Genomic DNA, 24419 nt, shown 5'->3' with positions numbered 1-24419 from the left:
CATATGTATCATCTCTCCATCATTTTGCCTTAATTCTAGTTCTTTTTATTCTTCAATAGTGAGGATGAGAAAATCTGGATGCATATGGCTATGGTTGATTTGAAAAGTAGTTTTTAAACATTCAGAAGTTTTTCAAAACCGAAAACATATTTGCCAAGTGATCTTTTCCCCCTACATTTTCAATTCATGTGCAACTTAAAAGAAACTTAGACCATATTCTAGTTCAGATTCACTTATATTATAATCATGAAAATTATATTTAGTAGCTTTTGACACACAAGAAGTGTTTAAATTAAGCTTCTCTAAATGTTACATTTTTCAAAATATACACTGTTTTCTATCTACCCTCAACCACTCCTCACTACTCTCCAAGAAAATATCAGATTTAATTCAGGAGATGTAAGTTGGATGTTTTCAGTCCGTCAACAATGATTAAGTAATTTAAAAAGCATTTTTTTTTCACTTATTCTCTAGTTTTTGTTTGTTTGTTTAAATATCTCTGTGCAAGTTCTGAACAGTTTTATTTGTATCAGGATCAATAATCTGACGGATGAAATAAATTGTTGCATTTGTTGCAATAAATGAGTTTATGCTTCCTTTCCAGAACATTAAGGACATGAACATTTAAGAACGTTTTAATGTTTCACTATAAATGATACTTGAGCCTTGTATTAGAATAAATAAGGTAAACTTATATAAAGAAAAAATAAAAATCTTCTTCTCATCTTCTGCATTTGCAGTCCCACCAACACTTAAGTAATCAATGTTAGTGGTTTTCTGTCCATTCCGCCAAACCTCTAATGGATGGAATTTATGTAGTGTTATTCTTTGTCAGGTACAACTACACATGAGTAAACTAGGTGTGATTTGGAACTCAAGATTAGGATTTTTAACTAGTAGTGAAATGGGAGGGGAAAAGCAAAAGTAAAATACACATCAACTAATGGCAGAATGGAGTACAGAAGGGAGTCATCTGTATATATGACATCCGATGGCCCAACCACTCAGCTACCCCATCCACACATGAAATAATAGACAAGGGCATTGAAAATGGTAAGTGTGATGGAAAGGTCACCACGTGATTGCTACTATTATATTGTTTTATTATTTTGTTCTCCCAACGATATATAGCTCAAATGTATACTACAGGTTGTTCATATCCCTTAACAAAATATCCACTGATTTACAAATTTGTTAAAATTCTAACTTACGACAATGCCCTACAAACAATAGTTCAGCCCATCTGTGGTGATGACTGTTCCAAAAGATCTTTCTGATTTGAATAACTAATATTGTTTTTCAATGTTACTATTAGGTTGGTGCAAAAACAATTGTGATTTTTGCCATTAATCACAACTACTTTTGCACCAACCTAATAGTAATTTAACATTCTGTATCTAACATTTGTGGACATTGATCGAATATGTAGTATTCTGGGGAGAAGTTGGTGGAAGAGATATGTATTGCTTTGTGAAAGACAGTATTCTTTTCTTATGTTCAGACAGCAAAGATGCTTCAACACTTCTGTAAGCTTCTCTTATCAGACATTGTTTCATTTTACCATCTGCGGAAAGCAGGGCAAATAGTTTACAATTTTATACTGGTTATCAACTGCAGCATAACAAACCACCCCACAACTCAGAAAAATAATCATTTATCCTTGCAGCTCAAGTATCTGGAAATATCTAAGACCAAGTTGATCTAGGTTGAACCTAGTTGGGCTTGACTGAACTTGTGGTTCTGCAGTTTACTGACTGGAGGGAGCCCTATTCTTTACTGACTTGCACTGGGAAAATTATCTAATGAGGATCTGTACCACCTTTCTTTCATCTTCCTGGAACCAAGAGACTAGCTGAGATATGTTTGTCTCATGGTAGTGGAAGAGGCACAAATCAAGTCTAATTATGCAAACTCCATTTAAGCCTTTGCTTGTGTAATGCCTGCTGAAGTTCCACTGGTCAAAGCAAGCCCCAGGAGTAAACCTAGGTCACCAAGCCATAGTAGAAGGACACTACACATGGAGTGGATTCAGAGAAGTGTGAACATTTTAGTCAGATGTGTGATCTCCCAAAGACTGGCACAAAGGTGGGTGTCAGTAAAAGCCCAGCTTAATTCCAGCTACATGATGTTGAGTTCAGTTTTTCAGCTGTAAAGAAGAGAAGATGATGCCTACCACAGAAGGTCATTTGTGCGATGACAAGGATTAAATAAGAATATGAGAAATGTGCGAAGTGCCTAATACAAAGTTAATCGGTAAATGTTCTATAGTTTTCATAGAATCTTGGGCTTGAAAACAGATTAATTCTAAGCTTTTTAATATTATTCTTCATAATTGCATAGTTTAGTGGGTCTATCAGCATGTATAAGCAAATGCTAATCAGAGCCAGCCAAGATTGTGTCTTTTGGATACCAGGAAAGAAAGAGTTACAGTGGCTCTTAGAGAAGAATTGATATGGAGTAAAATACTAAATTTTAGTTTGCTATCCAAACTAAAATTTGCTCATGCCTGTAATCCCAGCATTTTGGGAGGCCAAGGCGGGTGGTACACCTGAAGTCAGGAGTTGACCAGCCTGGCCAACATGGCAAAACCCCGTCTCTACTAAAAATACTAGAATTAGCCAGGTGTTGTGGTGCATGCCTGTAATCCCAGCTACTCGGTAGGCTGAGGCAGGAGAATCACTTGAGCCCAGGAGGCAAAAGTTGCAGTGAGCTGAGATTGCACCATTGCACTGGAGCCTAGACAAAAGAGTGAGACTCTGCCCCCCCCCAAAAAAAAGTGCTCCAGCCCCTAGCAGCAGAATAAGAATACAGCAGAACATTTAGGTACACACAGAACATAAACTGAGATGGACTGTATCCTGGATTTTAACAAACATTAAGCATTTTAAAAGAACTGAAATCATATAGAATGTATCCTCTAGCCAAAATGGCATCAAATTAAAAATAAAAAAGTAAGATAACAGCAAAAGTTTAAATACTTGAAAAATAAACAGCACACTTTTTTAGTTCCTTTTTTTTTTTACATTTTATTTTAAGTTCTGGGGTACATGTGCAGGATGTGCATGTTTGTTACACAGGTAAATTTGTGCCATGGTGGTTTGCCCTACCTATCAACCCATCACCTCGGTATTAAGCCCGGCATGCATTAGCTATTTTTCCTGATGCTCTCCCTCTCCCGCCCCCATCCACGGGCCCCAGTTTGTGTTGTTTCCTTCCCTGTGTCCATGTGTTCTCATTGTTCAGCTCCTACTTATAAGTGAGAACATTTGATGTTTGGCTTTCTGTTCCTATGTTAGTTTCCTGAGGATAATGACTTCCTGTTCCATCCATGTCCCTGCAGTGAACATGATCTCATTCCTTTCTGTGGCTGCATAGTATTCCATGTTGTATGGCTACTGCATTTTCTTTAACCAGTCTATCACTGATGGACATTTGGGCTGATTCCATGTCTTTGCTATTGTGAATAGTGCTAAACAGCAAGCACACTTCTAAGAACATCTCAAGGGGAACGAATATATTAAACTGAATAAAAATAAAAATACAACATATCAAACTTGATTTAACACAGTTAATGTCAGTGCTGAGAGGAAAATGTATTTCACGAAATCTGTATAATAGAAAAGTAGAAATTTCTCAAATAAAAATTCAAGCTATCACACCAAGAAAGTAGAAAATAGCAAAATATAACCAAAACAAATATAAGAAAGAATATAAGAAGGATAAGAGCAGAAATAAATGAAACAGCCAAAAGAAAACAACAAAGAAAAGCAAGGAAATAAAGCTGGTTCTTTGACAATATCTATAAAATTGACAAACCTTTTCTAATAATGACAAAAAAAAGGATGCCGTAAATTACCAATGTCATGAATGAAATGGGCTATCCTTACAGACCTTGAGGACATGAAAATGATAATAAAGGAATGTCATGAACAACTCCACTAACATACATTTGACAACTTGGAGAAAATGGGCCAATTTCATGAAAAACAAACTACCACAAAACCCACCCAATTTGAAATAGATAATTTAATAGCCCTAAAACTTAAGGACATTTAATTTCTAATTTTAAAGACTCCTGAAGGAGAAAGCTCCAGGACAAAATGGTTTTACTAAAGAATTTTACTTGCTGCTTAAAGAATTGACAACAATACACACAATCTTTTCTGAAAATAGAGAATCTTTCCCAATTCATTTTTATGAAGCTAACATTACTCTGATATCAAAATAGACAGTATAAAAAAGTATAGACAGTATAGTCTGGTAATTCTCTTGAACATAGATAGACTAAGTCTTAACAACATTAGCAGTAGAACTCAGCAATATACACCAAGAATTACACAGCATGCCCCAGTGAAGTTTACTCCAGTAACTGCACACCTAGGCATTCATCCCGCTGAAATAAAAACTTTTTTTAAAAATTGGCTTCCCGTCTGCTTTTGTTAGCAAGAGCAAGTCGGTGTCCCAGGCTTAGAACCGACTTTCTCTCTCTCTCTTTTTTTGTCACCCAGGCTGGAGTGTCAGTGATTCGATCTCGGCTCACTGCAACCTCCACCTCCTGGGTTCACACCATTCTCATGCCTCAGCCTCCCCAGTAGGTGGGATTACAGGCGCCTGCCACCATGCCCGGTAATTTTTCATATTTTTAGTAGAGACGAGGTTTCACCTTGTTAGCCAGGATGGTCTTCATCTCCCGACCTCATGATCTGTCCACCTCCACTTCCCAAAGTGCTGGGATTACAGGCGTGAGCCACCGGGCCCAGCCAGAATCCATTTTTCCTCCCACACCAAAGCACCTGCGGTATGGGTGAAGCAGCCTGAAGCCTGGCTTCATAAGCCTGCACAGCAGGAGGGTCCCAGTAGGAGGGTTGAGGTGCCACTGCCTGGGTCCAGCTCAGAGGCTGCCAGGGAGGCCCGGGTGTGGCTCCCTGGTGCTGGCAGTGTCCTGTTCCCAGGATCTGCACATGGGGGTGCCTTCCTGCATCTCCCAATCAGCGGTAGGTGCTCCTCCAAGCCCCCTCTTGCAGGCCTGGAGACAGTGGCCTGAACCTCAACCCTACTGCATGCCAGTGAAGTGAAGCACCCCAAGCCAGAAGCCCCACAGCTGTTGGCCCTGGCCTGGACACCAGGCAGGGCGCACCAGAGCAGGAGCTAGCCGTCCAGCCCTGATTCTGTGGCCCTGAGTGCCCCGTCGCTGATGGCCCTGTGTTCTGGGACCAAGGAGGAGCAGGTGTGGAAGGCACCTCAGTCAGGCCCTGGGCTCCGTGGGCTTCTTGTGCGTGGAGATTTTGAGGCCATTTGCATCCATCTCTGCCAGCCCGAGCTCTGAGCTGCAGCCAGGGCCACCAGCAACAGCACCACCACTAGCGTCTTGGGAGCTTTCTTCAGAGGAAGCTGTCAGCATCCTCAAGTTCCAGGCGCATTAGCCCCAGTCCTGCTTCAAGAGGCTTTTTCCCACCGGAGGCCTCTCCTCAACGGCCTGAAATCTGGCCAACTCCCATGAAGTTTGCCAGTAATGCAAGTCTGTCACTGACATTTGTGGCGCCAAGACTTGCGCAGGCGGGTTGCACACATCGGCCACTGCGCCACCTGCAATGACACCGCCTGAGGCGCGCACGCCGCATGCCGCACGCGCACGCCGCAAGTGCATAACGGCTTGGCTTGCCTATAACCAGCTAGGCTTGGCTTTGCGTTCCTAGCTTAGCTTGGCGTTCCTTGCTTGGCTCGGCGTTAGTCGCTTTGCTTAGTGTTTCTAGCCCGAATTGAAGTTTCCTCCCTCGCGTTCCTTTGCTGGGCTTGACCTTTTCTTTGCTGGGTTTGGCATTCCCTTGGCTGGGTTGGGTGTTTCCTTTGGGGGGGGGGGTGTTGGCCCTTCCTGGGGTGGGAGTGGGATCACCCCGGGTGGGCGTGGGCTTTCCCCGGGTGGGTGTGGGTTTTCCCTGGGTGGGGTGGGCTGGGCTCCCCTGCTGGGGCTGGCAGGTTTTGGCTGGGATTGACCTTTCTCTTCAAACAGATCGGAAACCCAGAGTTTCCTGCTAGTTGGTGAAACTGGTTAGTAGACCGCGATCTGCTCGCTACTACAGGCCTTCCCTGGCTGTTCAAAGCAGATGGTGACTGAGGTTTGTTCAATGCCGGCTGCCTTCGCTCTGAAGAAGCCATTTGGTCTCAGGAGCAAGATGGGCAAGTGGTGCTGCCACTGCTTCCCCTGCTGCAGGGGGAGCGGCAAGAGCAATGTGGGCACTTCTGGAGAACAGGACGACTCCGCTGTGAAGATGCTCAGGAGGAAGATGGGCAAGTGGTGATGCCACTGCTTCCCCCGCTGCAGGGGAAGCGGCAAGAGCAACGTGGGCGTTTGGGAAGACTAGGACGACAGCGCCTTCATGCAACCCAGGTACCACGTCCACGGAGAAGATCTGGACAAGCTCCACAGAGCTGCCTGATGGGGTAAAGTCCCCAGAAAGGATCTCATGGTCATGCTCAGGGACACTGACGTGAACAAGGCAGACAAGCAAAAGAGGTAACCGGGCCTGGGCTGGGAGGAGGCGGGACATGGGGGGATGATGGGGACATACCCTCCTGGTGTGGGGATCGGGGGCCAGGCTTTCTCTTCCTCCCCAGGCCCCACACTACCATGGGTGTGGAAACCTCAGAGAGGTCAGGGCACAGGCCCTTTATGAACAGCAACACAGAAACAAAACTTTAGCTGATTTCCTATCCGATTATAATTTCCCTCATAGAATTATAGAATTTCCCTAATAGACTGTTTTAAAGTGACTTAACTCGCAAAATTAAGTCGATGCAGCAGATTATTTTTAATGTACACATTTTAAAACAATGTTCTATACATTATAGAAAGGTGTATTTGAGAACTAAGTCCCATAATATATCCACTTCTGGGCTAAATATTTTTCAAATAAAATCCAATGTGGATTTTATATCGATGTACCCTATGTAAATATGTCCTTTACTGAGGAACCTTACAAGGAAACTGAAATGGAAAGTATGGTTCATGCCCTTGAATAGGAAGATTCGTTTTTCTTAAGATGTGAGCTTTTTCTGTGTTTATCACTTTTACATAAATCAAATAAAAATAGGAAAGTTTTAGCGTTTTTAAATTGCACATGCTGCATTTTATGGTGATAAATTAATTTTTTGTAACAGAATGGAAAAAGACTTGCTTTTCCAGATATCAAAATGTTTATGTGCTATTTCCACAAATTGTTCACTAACAACTAAAAAGACATCAATGAATAGTACAGAGTAGGAAATCCAGAAATACCCAAATATATGTAAGAATTTAGCACTTGTTCATGGTGATGTTTCATATTGGTAAAACAAGATGAATTATTCATAAATGAAATGGATGCTGTTTGGAGAAAACTAGCTGGATTTTTATATCACAAAAATAAATTCCTGGAATATAGATTAAAAATTTTAAATATACAAAAGGAGAAAAGTACCAGAAGAAAACACAAATGCTTATTTATATATGCAAATTGTTCATTTATTTATTTATTTATTTATTTATTTATTTATTTATTTATCTCAGACAGACTCTCACTCTGTTGCCCAGGCAGGAGTGCAGTGGCACAATATCGGCTCACAGCAACCTCTGCCTCCCGGGTTCAAGCAATTCTCTGCCTCAGCTGGGATTACAGGTGCCCGCCACCACACCCGGCTAATTTTTTGTATTTTTAATAGAGACGAGATTTCACCATCTTGACCAGGCTGGTCTTGAACTCCTGTCCTTGTGATCCACCCATCTCGGCCTCCCAAAATACTGAGATTACAGGCATGAGCCACTGAACCTGGCATATATATGCAGATATAATAAAATAAGCTCAATTTAAACTTAGGCAATGTACTTTTTTGCATATCTACCAGTGACCTGTGCACATAGGAAAATGTAGTGTTCCTGGTAAGAGAAGGAATTTTAGAAGAGGAATGAAGTACTGATTTCTATTTAATTTAGAAGAGCAATGAAAGGCCAGTTGTGGTGGCTCACGCCTGTAATCCCAGCAGTTTGGGAGGCCAAGGTAGGTGGATCATGAGGTCAGGAGTTTGAGATAAGTCCGGCCAGCATGGTGAACCCCCATTTCTACTAAAAATACAAAAAGTTAGCTGGGCATGGTGGCATGTACATGTAATCCCCGCTACTCAGGAGGCTGAGGCAGGAGAATTGCTTGAACCAGGGAGGCGGAGGTTGCAGTGAGCTGAGACTGCACCACTACACTCCAGCCTGGGTGATGGGGTGACACTCCATCTCAAATAAATAAATAAATAAAAAGGAATGAAATACTGTTTTCTATCCACAAAGTTTGTGAGGGTGAGAAACAGTGGTACTTATATAGTTGCTGAAAGTTTAAGTTGCTGCAACTTTTCAAATAGACACTATGATGGTAAGAACAACATTTTTAAAATGCCTTTTACCCATCAATTCCATTATACTGAAATATCTATATGAAACAGACACATCTGTTTTTCTTAGTATTGCTTAAAATAGCAGTGTATTGAGAAGAACTCATGTAAAGATTTTGTGAATGAATTTCAGTGCATCCATAGGATGGAATAATTTGTAACCATTGAGAGTGTCAGTAGATATAGATATATGTTGACATGCAAAGATGTGCTTTGCTATATCAGGAGAGAAAAAATCAGTTTGTTATACACCTACACAAACAGAATCTCTCTTGTGTTACCTGAAAATATGTAGAAAATATAATCAAACATATTTCTGGGGATTTGTAAGTGAAGTTTTTCCCTTTCTCTTATCTGTGATTTATGCAATGAACATCTGAAAAGTTTTAGTTAAGTTTCATTAATAATGAAATAATCCTTGGGAAGAGAAAGAATATGCTACTTGAACAGATACAAATAATTTCTCAAATTCTACTATTTATTTTTATTCCTGTGGATGACTGTCTTCTGTGAACTTTTACCCTCTTCAGAAGTAGAGGGATTCTGTTTACCTGTTGCTGTAGATTTTATTGTATATACATTTTATTATATAATTGTCTTTTCATTATATATAGACAAACATTTGTAAAAAGTATGGATTAGTTTATTTATGAAAACTAAAATAGCAAATGTAAATGATCATTACTATTTCAAATGTATTGTTGTACTCAAAAGGAGTTTTCTTTAAAAATATTGAACTCCTAAGCTGTGTTTATCCATTCTTTCAACACATTTAGCCATCAAACATAAACTAGACGCCTATTATGTGGCAAGCATATTCTACTATCTCTCAGGATCCTTCCATCTTTGAAAACTTCATGTTTACCTGCTCAGCCTGAGCAAGCTGAGAGATTTAAAATTGGGACATTAGGACTTAATCTCAATTGAAGCTTTTCCTCCCTCCTTTCAAACAAAAGCATTTCTGAAGGTAGACAATAGTAAAAGATAACCCTTAACTATCCTTTTGAAAATGTATAAGTCTTGGGTAAAGACTGTTTTAGTACTTTTAAGAACTAAAATGTGGTACACAAACAGCCTGGAATACTATGCAGTCATAAAAGAAAGAATGAGAGCATGTCTTTTGCAGGGACATGGATGGTGTTGAAGGCCATTATCCTTAGCAAACTAATACAGGAACAGAAAACAAAATACTGGATGGTCTCACTTATAGGTGGGAGCTAAATGATGAGAATGCATAGACACCTAGAGGGAAGCACCACACACTGGGGCCTATCAGATGGTAGAGGGTGGGAGGAGGGAAACAAGCTGGAAATACAACTAACGGGTACCGGGCTTAACACCTGCGTAACGAAATAATCTATGCAACCAACTGCCTTGGCACACGTTTACCTATGTAACAAGCCTGCACATCATGCACCTGTACTCCTGAATGTAACCATTGAGAAAAGCTCCACAAATAGTTTCATAAATCCATTTTAAAAGGAGAAAAATTATAAGTCTTAAATCCTAATATGAATGATTGGAAATATCTGATGTACATACATTGTATAAATCTAAGTATTGAAAAAAATGAGTCCATGCTATTCATTTGAATTTTAAGTTTTCTTTGGCTTAAAGTTTTGAAAACCAAATTAAGAAATAGATTATTTTAGAAATTTGTTTTTGTTTTCACCTCAGCTGTCTTATTCCATAGTTCTTTTTAAGAATTAAAATTTAGCTAAATGCTAGTCATCTGACTGGAACTGCCCCAGACCTATTATATTATAACATATTCTACTTAATGTAAGGCACCAAGGATTGTATGATGTCCCATTATTGTATGTCTCAATAAGAGAATTATTTAAATACTGCCAATTATAGTTATAGTAAATCATGAATTATAAGTGGTATTTCAGTGTAAGAAATGTTAAAACATGGAGACAATAATCATCTTAGAATCACTAAAATACAACGTTATCAGTAATCTTTGAAACATACCTGAAGGTATTCCATGGTGTATATGTGCCACATTTTCTTAATCCAGTCTATCATTGATAGACATTTGGGTTGGTTCCAAGTCTTTGCTATTGTGAATAGTGCTGCAGTGAACATATGTGTGCATGTGTCTTTTTAGCAGCATTATTTATAATCCTTCGGGTATATACCCAGTAATGGGATATCTGGGTCAAATGGTATTTCTAGTTCTAGATCCTTTAGGACAAAAAAACCAAGCACCGCGTATTCTCTCTCATAGGTGGGAATTAAACAATGAGAAAACTTGGACACAGGAAGGGGAACATCACACACTGGGGACTGTCTTGGGGTGGGAGAGCGGGGAGAGATAGCGTTAGGAGATATATGTAATGTAAGTGACGAGTTAATGGTTGCAGCACACCAACATGGCACTTGTATACATATGTAACAACCTTGCACGTTGTGCACATGTACCCTAGAACTTAAAGTATAATCTATAAAAATAATACCTGAAAGTGTAGGTATAATTGTATCATCTCACTAATTCAAATGTTGTCTTTAGTGGTATTAGTAAAAATTATAATATCTTACAGTTACTGAGCTGTTATTTGTGTTAGGAACAATTCTGTATATTTTGTGTAGAGTCTTTGTTAAGCATTACAGTGGTTTCCTCTGAAAAATCCACTATTTTCATTCCCATTTTATTGATGAGGAAATTGAGACCCCAAAAGGCTAAGCAACAGCTGGGAAGTGACAGAACTTCAAGTAGGATTCCAGCCCAAGTTGAATGTCATCCAAGGGCTCTGCTCTTTCTATTCAAATAGGCTGCTCTTTCATTAATACAGTGAGTCATGAGAGGTAATAAGCAGTGTGCTTTCTTAAAAGGAAAATTAAGTTTGTTTTGAAGGCAGAGTAATAGCAGGCTATTCAGTGTTTGCAATTACATGAATCATTGATGTGACTAGAGCACACTACAATTTCCTAAAAAGTCTTCTCACTCTCATAGGACTGCTCTACATTTGGCCTCTGCCAGTGGGAATTCAGAAGTAGTAAAAATCCTGCTGGACAGGCGATGTCAACTTAATCTCCTTGACAACAAAAAGAGGACAGCTCTGATCAAGGTATGCAGTAGTCAACTCTATTAGCGTGAGATGGCTTTGATTTCAATACATAGCATAAAAATGAGTTTTCTCATTTAAATGTAACTAGTTGGTGAAACCTGTGGAATGTTTATTTTGAATTCCTAGGATTTATAATTTGTTTTTGGTCTAATACTGACAGGCTGTACAATGCCAAGAAGATGAATGTACATTAATGTTTCTAGAACATGGCACTGATCCAAATATTCCAGATGAGTATGGAAATACTGCTCTGCACTATGCTATCTACAATGAAGATAAATTAACGGCCACAGCACTGCTTTTATATGGTGCTGATATTGAATCAAAAAACAAGGTATAGATCTACCAATTTTATCTTCAAAATACTGAAATGCATTCGTTTTATCATTGATCTGTGTAAGGGCCAGTTTTCCATATTTAGAAGCTCAAGCATAACCTGAATGAAAATATTCTGAAATGACTTAATTATCTAAGACTTTATTTTAAATATTGTTACTTTTAAGGAAGCATTAGAGGGCACAGTTTTTTTTTTTTTAATTTATTTATTATTATTATACTGTAAGTGGATGCAGCTGGAATCCATCATTCTTAGCAAACTATCACAAGAACAGAAAACCAAACACCGCATGTTCTCACTCATAGGTGGGAACTGAACAATCAGATCACTTGGACTCAGGAAGGGGAACATCACACACCGGGGCCTATCATGGGGAGGGGGGAGGGGGGAGGGATTGCATTGAGGGCACAGTTTTTTAATGCACTTGTGATTAATACTTTTTTAGAAAACACTGAATTTGTAAAAGGTAATACTTTTTTTTTTTTTTTTCATTTTTTCCCTGCCAGGTTTTTTTTTTCCTCTAATGAATGTAAAATGACAAAATTTGCCCTGGAAATAGGTTTTGTTGTTGTTCATTCATTTGTTTCCTTTGTATGATGAGACAAGGTTCTTTTCCATTTTAGGGAATGACAGTTTTCTGTTTGGGAAAGGGAGTTAGTAGGTCGTAAACTGCCTAGATACCAATTTTAGGAGGCCTCTGAGGAACCAGATTGGCAGTGAATAGGTGGTAATGTAATAGGAAACCCTTGAACAGAAGGAATAACAAGTAATTAACCAACTTACTGTCCTATTCTGGTAGAAAGGGCCAGTTAGACTCTCAACTCTGCTTTCAACTCTCGAATATCTTGATGGGAAGGTGGGAGATAAAGGGTTTGTAAGTAACAAGATCAGGTTGGATTTTGAGTTTACTAGACTTTTTTCTACTCTTACCAGGGAAAATTATGTGACATTTTCAGCAAATGAGTGTCTCTCCTACTCTTTCCTCTTTTTGGCCAAATACTCAAATGATAAAGGGAATTGGTTATGTGAATGACAGATGAGACTGAAGTAATTGTCTGTTGCACTAGCTTCCACCTAGAGTTGTGCATTCCAATTACCTCAGGAAAATTTTTAAATAATCCGCAAGTCTAGGCTTTCCCCTGAAGATTTTGATAGAGCACATCTAATAAATCCTATATTTGTACATTTAAAAATGTTTCCTTGAAGCCAAGCATGGTGGTGCATGGCTACGGTCCCAGCTGTTAGGGAGGCTGAGGTGGGAGGATTGCTTGAGCTCAGGAGGTCGAGTCTAGCCTGGTCAACATAATGAGACCCCGTTTCTAACAACAACAACAACAACAAATTTCTCAAAATCTGGATACCCTCCTGCTTAAGAACCACTGAAAACACAAGTGTAATATGTAAATTCTTATATCTCAGAAACTTAAGATATTTCTGGAAGACTTGGAGTTGGATATGTGCTAATTCCTTTAAATCTTTCCTTTCCAATAACATTAACTTTTGTTTTTGTTTTTGAGATGGGGTCTCACTCTCTTCCCTAGGCTGGAGTGCAGTGATGCAATCACAGCTCACCACAGCCTTGACCTCCCTCAGCTCAGGTGGTCCTCCAAATTCTGTTTCTGTATTTTTTTTTTTTTGGTAAAGATGAGGTTTTTGCTGTGTTTCTCAGGCTGATGTTGAACTCCTGGACTCAAGCAAATCACCTACCTCAGCCTCCCAAAATGCTAGGATTATGGGCATGAGCCACCACTCCTGGCCTCATCTGTCTTACCTTGTGGTTGAGACATTAAAATGAATATTATTGGCACTATCTATCAGCTTACGGAATAATACCTTTTCCTTTCTACATCAGTTATTCACTGCCATTCAGAACGTCTTTAGAAATTTGCAGTGAGTAGTCTCTCTGTAAGTAGAGGATGGCCCACTCAGGATTTTGTGTCTCTTTGTTCAATTCTTCAAGTGCTTAGGTCAGTAAGTCGTTAAGAGCAGAGTTTTCTCAAGTAGAATTGTAGCAAATTCTAAAACTTTTTTGTCAATTGAAGCTGTATTATGGACTGTCCAGTATCTCTCTTAAGTTTGTAGAGCTTTGACATAATCAGGATGGCAGGTGTAAACACCAAAAACCATGGAGTTATTAAGAATACAGATAGGAATTCTGTTAGTTTCAGTAATCCTGTGAACTGATTATTTAGTTAACAATCTGGAAAAATTAAATACAAATATACTTTAAATGAATAAATGTTGGAAAAATTCTTGAAATGGGCAGTATGAGTATTAAATAGCAATTTTGCTTGCGCATTGGAGCTTGAACTTTTGGTAAAATGTGAAACGAAAGGAATATTTTACATTCAAATTCTTGCTTTATACAAAACAATTTTGTATTAGGGTTGGATAATACAGAGATAAAAGATACAGCCCCTGCCCTCAAGAAGCTCTTTATTTAAATGGAAAAAAAAATCATCATCCAAAAGTGCCATGCCAAATGCTGGGTTAGAAGCAAAGAGTCTTGGAAGCAATAAATGTTGAAAGTGAGTTTTTGAGATGATCAGAGTTGATGTGGTCAGGCAGCGAAGGGGTGTTTCCAAGGGAAGCAGCAGCACGTGGGAAAGCACAGAAGAGTGAGATGGAAGCAGCTACATTTGATTTACTTTCTATGAGTTTAAGTCTGTGGGATCTTATATAAAGTTTCCAATTTATTTGAGAAATACGTAATTTTTTGAATTACATATTGTTTTTGTTTTATATTGTTTTACAGCATGGCCTCACACCACTTTTGCTTGGCGTACATGGACAAAAACATCAAGTGGTGAAATTTTTAATCAAGAAAAAAGCTAATTTAAATGCACTTGACAGATATGGAAGGTACAGTTATTTCTTTTAATCTGTGTGTTGTTCTAGATTCATAGTCACTCAAGTCATTAATAATAATAAGATTAAGTTATAGTTATTGGGACATAGTGATCAGTATCAACACAAATCAGTTAAATAGAAAAGCAGTTATTTGGACTGGACAACATGAAGAACAGTTTTAGTAGGAGTTATCTTATTATATTGACTGATGTTATTTGTTGTATGACGTTTTTGGTTACATGATCTTATGTTAGCTAAAGGGATTTCATATTAATTTTATGAAGTTTGAAATTTAACTTTCAGTTTACTTTATGACTCAGTATTGAACTTCTTAACCCTTTCTAGTAGTTTTTAACCTCTGTGTCTTATATGCTTTTCTACTAAATATGCTATATTAAACATAAATAAGGAGTTGAAAATCCTTTTGTCTTTTTAATGACTCTGCTTTAAGTTGCTTTCTTTGAAGAATATTAATGTTAACTTATCCCTACATGACAATTAATTGCTATTCCCACATACTATGGTTTCAGCAGATTTTGTCATTTTTTATATCCAGTGTATTTTGATGGTTTTTTTTTAATTGGTTTGGAGAGAGGGAGTAAAGATAGTTTTAAGTGGATATACTTTTCCTTTAATGAAGGCAAGCCGTAGGTGGGTGATAAAGAGAAAAGAGCTAGGCTTTGGATTCACACGAGACTGGGTTTAATTCCTAACTTCCTTACTTGCTAGGTGTGTGACCTTGGGAACGTTATTTACCAACCAATATGTTGTCATATGTGAAAAGTAGGAGAATATATCCTACAAGTTGGCTTGCATAAGTAAGAAAGATACATATGGCATTTAATTCAGTGCCTAGCACATGCTTATTGGCATCACTAACTGAAACTCCTATGACTAATACTCTTACCATTATTACTAATATTACTGCTTTCAGCATGCAGAAAGCTCTTATTTGTCTTACCCCCTGGCTGATTTTCTATTACAGCATATCAGTCTAGGGAAGCTGTGATGAAATCTTCGCTTAAATCTTTGTCTACTTCAGATAAGTGGCCCTAGCATTGTTTCTTGCCCATCAAAGGATTTTAAATTAGTAGCTTCTACTATGCAATACCCCACTGAGATAAGAGGTTTCCTTTTTGTCCCTTCCTTTTAATTTTAACCTTGGTTGTATTTTACAAAGATGAACTCTTGAGCACCCAAGATGCTTATGTCTTATTTAGCGCATGTAAATGTTTCATTCTGCATGGACAGGCAAGATGTTAAATTGGTAAAGTATATCAAATTAGCTTTTAAAATAAGTTTATTACAGTTCCTAAGGGAGAAATTATCTCTGTCATTTTAGAAATGCTCTCATACTTGCTGCACGTTGTGGATCAGCAAGTATAGTCAGCCTTCTACTTGAGCAAAATATTGATGTCTCTTCTAAAGATCTATCTGGACAGACGGCCAGAGACTATGCTGTTTCTAGTCATCATAATGTGTAAGTGTTTACATTAAAAGGTGAGTTAATGCTAAATTGAGGTTTAAAATAATTGTAACAATTGTGTCTTACATATCAAGTGAGATGTCATAGTTTGGTTCAGGTAGTTTTAGAGTAGCAGTCAGTTAGTCCCCTGCATCAGCCAGAAATCAGACCAAAAGCAAGACAAGTTAGAAGTACCAATGGGTGCAGAATTATCTCAGGACTTCTGAGACCTTTATCCTTAGCGATCTCAGCATTGTTCATTTCATCCAAGTATAACACCTATGCATGGGATAAAAAATAGTGTCACATCTTTGATTTTTCAGATTAGTTATTGGGGTCTTGAAATGTCCAGTTTAGCAGAAAGTCTTATACTGTCTTCTGGAGACTATCTCCTACATACTCCTTGAATTTTTCAATAACTGAAGGGGCCCACTAAATCCAAGGAAGACAGTCCCTTTTATCAAGTCAGAAGGAGGAGAAAAAACGAACATTCCAATCATTTTGTTGTATCCTATTGTTTCTGTTGCTGCATTGTTGCCACTCAAACTGGTCCTGCTTCCTGGTAATGGTTGACCTTTGACACCAAGATGCCCTTACTGATTCAGATTCCTCAAGTCTTCATGGCGAGTCATACAGTGACTTTGAAGTTACAACGTTTTTCAGTTCCCATACCTATGCTTATATGCTCGGCCATTGTTCCCAAAGCACCAGCACCCTGCTCTGGCAGCTGGGCATCCTGACTTGATCTGCAGACAAAGTGAGCAAATTGACACTTCCCCCCATATTCAGAACCTAATGTGGAAAGCACATCTTAGCCAAGAATTAGCTGAGACCTTCATGGTACGAGATCCTTTGAGGCCGTTGTTGGTCTTTTCTCTGGCAGATATTAATTGGGCTTGTTCTAAAGGGTCAGAGGGGTTCAAATAATGTGGCAGAAGGAGATCAGTGTTTGTTTCTTCTTCTTTGCTACCAGATCTGTACTGTGCGGCACCTGTATATCCTGTAGAGAACCTTAGGCAGTAGAAAGTCCCATATGAACCTTCTCCGAGCAGTGGCTCCCAGTTGTGGTCGGCCCTTGAGTGATCTGATTTACATGATAATGAAAATCATCCAAGCTACTTCCATCTCTAGCTCAAGATTTTAAAATATTTTCAAATTCTACCTCGCAGGAAGCCATTGAAGAGAATTCTCAGACTCTCAAGTAGGTTAGTTGGACTTAATAGGGCCAAGCCTTGTCCATGACTCATCACTAATCATGTGTAAAAGTAGGACTTGGTGCTTGCTTCAGCAGCACATACCTAAAATTGGAACAATACAGAGAAAATTAGCATGGCTTATGTGTAAGGAGGCAGCACAAATTTTTGAAGCGTTCCATATTTTGTGCAGTCACTGGAAGGTCATTTGACTATTTGCTGACTAGCTCTAAGGAAACAGTGTGAATCAAAGCAAAAAATGGGTGCCACCATAATATTGAAATTGTGATTTGCACTGCAAAAATAGTCATGTAAGATGGTCTATGAGATGATTTAGAGCTGAATAACGTATTTGGTGCAAAATATATTGTTAGTCAAATATATTGTTAGTGCAAAATATATTGTATGTCAAAAATTAGAGAATGTCAACTTGCAACTTCTACATGAAAACTAAAAAAAATAAAGGTAGAGTTTTGGTCTCCATGTCAGCTAGAATTGAATATCAATATAAACCATTATCCTAACAAACATCTGCTGGCTCATAGTTTGAGTCTGTAGAAAAGGATCATTGGTCCAAGCCAGGTTTTAGCATCCATTGGTTCTTCAGCCCTTGGTGTGATTGATCAACTTCGTAATAGTGGACAATCACATTATCTACTTTAATGAGATATTTATGAGTAAATTTGGTTATAAATTATGACATCATTGAGATGCCCTGAATTATAAGCCATAAGGAGTAGGACAACTAAGAAGCAAAATTAGGACTTAATAACATTTTCTGAAAACTACAACATTTGCATATTAGAACCTATGAACAAAATACACATAGGGTTTTATTTGGGATTCCAAGATAATTTTAGTCATAAAGTTTAGGAACAGATTATTCCATTGCTTTACTATTTCTCTGAGCATTTAAAAATGTTACCTTGTTAAATCATTATAACATCCTAGTGAAATAAGGCAGCAAAGCCCTCACTGTGTTGAAGAAGACATTGAGCCTAAGAGAAGCAAGTTGTCCAAGAACAAATAGCTGGTCATTATGGAGCCAGGACTTAAGCAGAGTTGGGACACTTTCTATTATGTCATGCTAATACAAGCTAATTTACTGGGTCACAGTGCCCTCGATTTATGAGCATTTCACCTTATTTTTTTTTCTACTTTAATTAGAAACTTAAAGAGAAGTTGGTAGAATGTACTCGTAAGTGGATGGGATAATACTGTTAAGTTCTGATATTATAATACTGTTTGAAATACTCTTAAGAATTTTACATTTGGTAGGTATTTTTTATGTCAATATTAAAATAGTAATTTGGTTTATTACATTTTTATACATAGAATTTGTGAATTGCTTTCTGACAACAAAGAAAAACAGATGCTAAAAATCTCTTCTGAAAACAGCAATCCAGGTAAGACTTGTGGTAGTGAATTACTTTAGGTCAGTTGTCCACAAACTTTGTGGCACCAGGGACCGGTTTTGTGGAAGAGAATCTTTCCATGGGCTGGGGGAAGGTGGGGATGGTTTCAGGATTATTCAATCATGTTACATTTATTGTGCTACTTTATTTATATTAGATTACATTGTAATATATAATGAAATAATTATACAACTTACCATCATGTAGAATCTGTGGAAGCTCTTAGCTTATTTTTCTGCAACTAGATGGGCTCATGTGGGGGCAGAACAATGTGAGAAAGTGACAGATCATCAGGCATTAGATTCTCATATGAAGCACACAACCTAGATCCCTCAGATGGGCAGTTCACAACACGGTTCATGCTCCAGTGAGTATCTAATGCTATCACTGATCTGACTGGAGGCAGAGTTCAGGCAGTAATATGAGCCATGGGGTATGACTTTAAGTACAGGTAAAGCTTCCCTGGTTTGTCTGCTGCTCACCTCCTCCTGTGTGGTGTGGTTCATAATAGTCCATGGACTGGTAGTCTGTGGCCTGGGAGTTGTGGACCCCTGCTCTGGGTGGTCCTACCATAGATAAAAAAGTAAAAGTAAGGAATTTTTGATGACGAAAGAACAGTGAAGCACAAGTCATGTTACATATGTTTGTCCCAAGAAAGTCTCACTATTACTGACTTCATTCCTCCTAATTTGAAGTTGGAAACAGATATAGTTACTTTGTTGGAACAAGATGTGTTCTTCTACCTGCTGGTTAATTGTGGTGATAACAGTAATTTTGTTAGAAAAAGAGGCTCTGCTACCATTTCCCTAAAGATTGTCATAATAAATATACAAATTGCCCAACTCTAGGCTCAGTAGATTATAATAAAAGTAGAAAAATATTTCACACTAACAAAAATGCTAGTATGCTACCTGGCTGTGGACACTTAATACTTTGTATAATCCAAACAGTATGAGGACACCTTTAATTTAGCCATCTATTTATCAAAGAGTTTCTGTAAGTTAGGTTTTGTAAGTTGCAGGAGACAAAGATGAAATAGATGTAGTTTTGATCTTTAAGGTGCTCATAATAGAGCTGTCTCCAATTCATTTCTGTGCTTTTTCAACAGAATTTACAACGAAAACATTTCTATTTATGTTTTCACTTGTCCACTTAACAAATAACTATTAAATGTATTTTAGATACTAAGCATTTTTCTAATCCTACAGAATACAACTTATTAAAAATACAGACAGGAGCTTGTTATTATCATTGTCATTTTTTTTACTATGCTACGTTAATCAGTGCTTACTGTGTGCTAGATGCCCACTGGAAGCCTATAATTATGATTTATTATATGCTATATTGATTATGTGCCAGACATATGTGATGAGGAATGAAAGCTTTAAAAAGAAAGGAGGTATGATTTAAGGTAAGCATGCAGAGTGAGAACAATTTTTCAGGAAAAGAAGCAGAAGAATGATATTTGGCAGGAGGAACATGTAGTGAGATTGTGTGTTTGCCAGAAGGAACATCTAACGAGATTGCCTGTTTGGGAGGAAGAGCAGCAAGTGCAGAAGACAAGATGTTTGAGTGAGCATGGCAGGGTTTCTGAGGAGTTCACTTTTGCTAGCACCAAAAATGTGAGATATGAGAGGTTGGGAATGTGGTGAATACTTAGCTAAGGCAAGTTTATGATAGACTTCTTAATACTACAGAAATGAGTAGGTCTTACCCTGTGGGCCATGGGAAATTTACCCGGTAGAATGCTTTGGACTGCAAATACTAGATGAGCAGGGGCCAAAACAGTAGGAACCAGAGTTGTTGTGTTTGCTCAGTGATTTCCTAAGGATCTCACTTTACCCTCTTTCAGCTGTGCCGTTGGCCGTGTTTTATTCATGTCTCCTTTCATGGTTGGCTAATCCGCAACAGCTCCAAACATCTTGTTCTCACAGCACAACATCGCAAAGGCTGCTTTTCTTCACATGTGTCTTTTAAACAGGGAGAAAACTTAGGAGCATGCAAGGGGCTTCCTGTAACATTTCGTTGGCTGGGTCACACTACGTGCTCTTTCCCAAGCCAGGCAATGGGAAGGCAAATATGTGATTAGCTTAGAATAAACATTTCTCTTTCTGAGGCTGAGGAGGGGGATTGAAATAATAAATATCCCAATAGACTGTGTTTCTTCTGCAAGAAAGAATAATGGCTACTGGTAGGGAGCCAACAGTGTTTGCTGCAGAGACTCATTGGAGACATTTGAGCAGGGGAGTCACAAGATTAAATTTGAGTATTAAGGCATTCTGGTTATAGTGTAAAACAGGTTAGCAAGCTTTTTCTGTAAAGGACCAGGTGGGAAATATTTGAGACTATGTGGTCTCTGTCATATCTACTTACCCTGCTGTTGTCTGCTGTTGTAGAGTGAAAGCCACCATGATTATGTGAGCAAACAGACATGACTGAACTCCTATAAAACTTTATTTACAAAGCCATAAGGCATATTGGATTTGGCCTGTGGCTTCTAGTTTGTTGGGACTAATGGAAGGTTACCATGTAAAGAAACCGGAGACAAAGGAAGCTTTTGCAGTAGTCAACTATAGTTTGCTTGTCACACATCCTTGGACTAGTATCAGTGTATTATAAGGTTTTCACCCATCCATGGTGAAATAAATAACGTTAGGAATCTCAGTTACTCATTTTAATATGTTGGCCTTTGTTATGCCTTTTTCATTTGTTTTGCTTAATTTTTTTCATGAAGAAATAACATTAATAGTTGGCGGTTTTCTTTTAAATAAAAGCCATTTTGTAAATGTTTATGTTCCCAGTGGCAGTGGGAATATAAAGCAGAGGCAGAAGAGAGGTATAGTCTATATGATTTAGTGATAATTGAATGAGAAAGGCTTGGGGGACCGAGAGAAATGTCAGATGATTTACAGGTTTCCAGGTCGTACACTAGTATTTAACTTGGACATGAGGAAGGAGTAGGAAATTTTCTGGTAAATGCAGAAGAGCAAAGAGCTGCAGGTCAGCAGGAATGACCATTTTTTTCCTATGCATGTTTAATGGAATATTCATGTAGTATATTTTGAGTAGGTAATTGGATAACCAGCATTTATAACTCACATCGTACTAGTTTGACTCTCAATAATAAGACTTGTCAAAAATCCGAGAATCTGAAAGTTGTTGATAAATGTCCATGTGTATCACCATCAGTGACCGAAAGTCAGCATCCACAGAACACAGAATTGGGACAGACAAACTTAATAGATAAAGATGAATATTGGAGTTACTTTTTTCTTAGGGAATGATAGTCTCCATGACCTGTGTGAGTCACGGCTGCCAGAAAAGAAAGAGAGCAAGCAGCATATGAAGGAAGCACAGCAAATTCAGTCCTAGAGTGCCCTGCTTGACTTCATGTCATAGTTCTGACTTCTAAAAATCATTTTCAGCAAAATGTGCTTTGTGTTTTTCCCTCTTGCAGGCTACAGCCAAACAGAATCCCTTTAACAGGGCATTTTTGTGTGCTTCCTTTAAACAAAGCAACATATAAATAATGAAAAGAAGTAAGAGAAAGAGTGTTTTTTAGATAGCTTAGTATTTAACATAAACTTGAGAGTGAGTACCAGGATTATACTTAGAATTTACGGACTGGATGGGAAGACTAGATAGACATCTAAAGATTACTGACTCAATCACAATGTGGTTTCTTTGCTTTATTGTCACAGCTCGGAATTCACAACTATTAGTTATATTCATATGCACTATAACTTTAGAAAGTACCTTCCCAAACTAAATATTAAGTGATTTATTATAATTTGTATGATTTTATTATAGAATTCACTTTCCAAATGTTTATGAGAATTGTTATGAGTTTGCTACATAGTATCATCTCAGCTGTGTCCCCATGAGCTATCTGTCACCTTGTCTTAATGAATAATGGCTCACTAGGAATATTGGTTTTGACATTTTAAGTGATCTATATCTAATGCAGATAATACCCGGGAACACTCTTGAACATTAATGTCCAAGCATCTTAAAATTACACATAAGGCTTTCATAATCTGACTTCTGCCCCACTTTCCATCTTTAGCCCTTTTCCCTGTGCGCCCTTTCTCTGGCATTAGTGAGCTGCTGGTAATGCCCTACTCACTTATCCTTCTATTGTAGGCAAATACTTTCACTCTTTCAGGCCTTGCTCCCGCTCTTGCTGCTGCGTGGCATGCTGTCACCCTTTCCTGCCCTCTACCCCTTTTAATCTGGCTAGCCTCAATATTTAAGTCTCTTCTTCAGCATGTTTTCTAGAAAAGCCATCCCTGACATGCTTTATTTTCATTTTTTTTACCCTAATGCCTAGCATGTATGTAGCAGGACTCAATAAAACATTTCTGAGTTAAATAAAGACTGTTTTTACAAAGATGATGTGCAAGACAGTCCTCGCAGTCTTGTAGCAGAGGGGACAGACATGTGGAGCAATAATATACAGTTTAGATGGTAAAGATGCAGTAGAAAAATCAGTGAAGTCAGAAGGCAGCCTCAAGGAAGGAGGTATCTGTTTATTTGGGGGAAGACATGCAGAATCAAGGAAGACTTCACGTAGCATTGTTTCAAAAGATGAAAATAAAGCTGGGTGTGGTGGCTCATGCCTGAAATCCTAGCACTTTTGGAGGCCGAGGCGGGCAGGTCATGGGTCAGGAGATCGAGACCATCCTGTCCAATGGTGAAACCCCATCTCTACCAAAAATACAAAACTTAGCTGGGTATGGTGGTCCTTGCCTGTAATCACAGCTACTCAGGAGACTAAGGCAGGAGAATCGCTTTAACCAGGGAGTCGGAGGTTGCAGTGAGCTGAGATCACACCACTGCGTTCCAGCCTGGTGACAGAGCAACACCCTGGCTCCTTAAAAAAAAAAAAAAAGAAATGAAAATAAATGTGTCTGAATAGTGGAGGGAAACATTTTAGATATTAGGAAGACATTATACACTAATAAAGGTGTCAGCAATGGTTTTGGAAATCATTTATAAGGTACTATTAGGAAGTGGAGAACAATATACTGTGTCACCTTATATGTTTCTACTGACGTTAAAGCTCTGTTTCTGGTGATTTTGTTCATTTCTGTTGCATGGATGAATTTGTGAGGGAATTTTTGACATATTTTTACGTCTTCAATCTGGTGACATCTGATATCTCCCCAAGTGGTTTTTTGAAGTTTGGAGAATTATTTCTTAAATAACTATTTCATGAAAGATTAAACACTCAAGTTATGAAATAAAATGAAACTTTGTGTTAAATCTATTTTTAAACGGCTATAGTTTTTAACTGTTCTAAGTGGTTTATTTTAACTGAATATATGGATTTTTCAACAGAACGAGACTTAAAGCTGACATCAGAGGAAGAGTCACAAAGGCTTAAAAGAAGTGAAAATGGCCAGCCAGAGGCATGGAAACTTTTTTTTTTTTTTTTTGAGACGGAGTCCCGCTCTGTCGCCCAGACTGGAGTGCAGTGGCCGGATGTCAGCTCACTGCAAGCTCCGCCTCCCGGGTTTACGCTATTCTCCTGCCTCAGCCTCCCGAGTAGCTGGGACTACAGGCGCCAGCCACCTCGCCCGGCTAGTTTTTTTTGTATTTTTTTAGTAGAGACGGGGTTTCACCGTGTTAGCCAGGATGGTCTCGATCTCCTGACCTCGTGATCCGCCT

The 24419-nt window shown here is 38.5% G+C and overlaps 1 protein-coding gene, 1 non-coding gene and 1 pseudogene across 2 annotated transcripts in view; 2 read left to right on the top strand and 1 right to left on the bottom strand.

Moving 5' to 3' along the window:
• Nucleotides 1-24419, bottom strand: part of LOC112633323 (putative ankyrin repeat domain-containing protein 20A5) — a 276236-nt gene that overhangs the window by 77124 nt on the left and 174693 nt on the right. The window lies entirely within an intron of this gene.
• The window catches only part of LOC112633322, a 243062-nt pseudogene that overhangs the window by 203982 nt on the left and 14661 nt on the right, over nucleotides 1-24419 (top strand).
• LOC112633843 lies at nucleotides 17417-17522 on the top strand. Its single transcript, XR_003121611.1, has one exon. It is a non-coding gene; the product is annotated as a U6 spliceosomal RNA (small nuclear RNA).

The sequence above is a fragment of the Theropithecus gelada genome, chromosome 10, assembly GCF_003255815.1.
Source record: "Theropithecus gelada isolate Dixy chromosome 10, Tgel_1.0, whole genome shotgun sequence".
Lineage (NCBI taxonomy): Eukaryota > Metazoa > Chordata > Mammalia > Primates > Cercopithecidae > Theropithecus > Theropithecus gelada.
The sequence above is the reverse complement of the archived record's forward strand: the minus strand, read 5'-3'. Positions and strand labels throughout refer to the sequence as shown.